Source organism: Octodon degus, unplaced genomic scaffold (assembly GCF_000260255.1).
Source record: "Octodon degus isolate 3935 unplaced genomic scaffold, OctDeg1.0 scaffold00081, whole genome shotgun sequence".
NCBI classification, from domain to species: Eukaryota; Metazoa; Chordata; class Mammalia; order Rodentia; family Octodontidae; genus Octodon; species Octodon degus.
Genome location: NW_004524657.1, coordinates 1182755 through 1183791, shown reverse-complemented (window position 1 = coordinate 1183791; position 1037 = coordinate 1182755).

The window sequence follows — 1037 nt, the reverse complement described above, 5'->3', positions numbered from 1 at the left end:
AGCTAGACCAGTATTTATCGCTTAAAGCCCATTGAAGGGATAAGAAAAAAAGTCCTAGCCAGCTCTGTACATATCAATACATAGAAATAGGGTCAGGCACAGCCAATATAGAGACAATTGCTCTCTTTCAAGAAGATTTGCCCAGGTAGTCCTCCACAGTTTTGTGAGATTGGAGAGCTCCTTACTTATCACAATGCAATACCAGCACATGAGACAGGAGAAGAATGAACTGTCTCTACTGAAGATGCCACCCATGTGCATATCAGTTACAACTGCTGGGTACCAAACAGAGCAAGGGCAGAGCTCAGACCCAGTGCTTGCTCAGCGACATTGATGTGTACTACATAAACTAAGACCACTGCCATAGGAGGGCCCAGAGCTAGGGAGGCAAGTGTCCTCAGTGACAAGCAGTGCAGAACAATGCCAGAGACACCAGAAGCAAATGACGACTACGCAGAGGGGAAGCACTTAGGCTTGACTTATTGTCCCACAGGTGTTGGTCACCATCACCTGTTCACTCCCCAAACCCAGTCCAGGAAGCTGAGGCTACAGAGACTCCTTTGAGTAAGTCGCCCACGCTGGGACCACGCGAGAAGCCCGATCCTAGCACAGCACCTCCTCTATTCGCCCATACGATGCTCTCGAGGCCAGGACCTCGCTCTAAGGAGCCGTGCAGCTCCCAAGGGCACCGACTGATCGAACCAACCCTGCAGGCGCTGCCTCAGGAGCCCTGCTGGTCTCTCCAAACCGCTGGTCAAAGTCACACCCACCAGCTTCTCGAGGCACCCACAGGAGAGTAAAGCCCCACTACGGAGCTATCCGCTCCTCGCAGGGACCCGTGAGTGGGCGGGGCCGCCGGGACTGGGGGCCGGGCGGGCGGTTGCGAGTGGGCGGGACCAATTGGCGGGGGTAGGGGCCGGGTGCGGGGGCCGCCTCTCGGTGCGCAGAGGGGGGCTCTGCGTGGGGAGCCCGCTGGGCGGGGCCTGGCGGAAGCAGGGCCGGGAGGAGGCGAGGCGCGGCGTGCGCGGGCCGCGTGT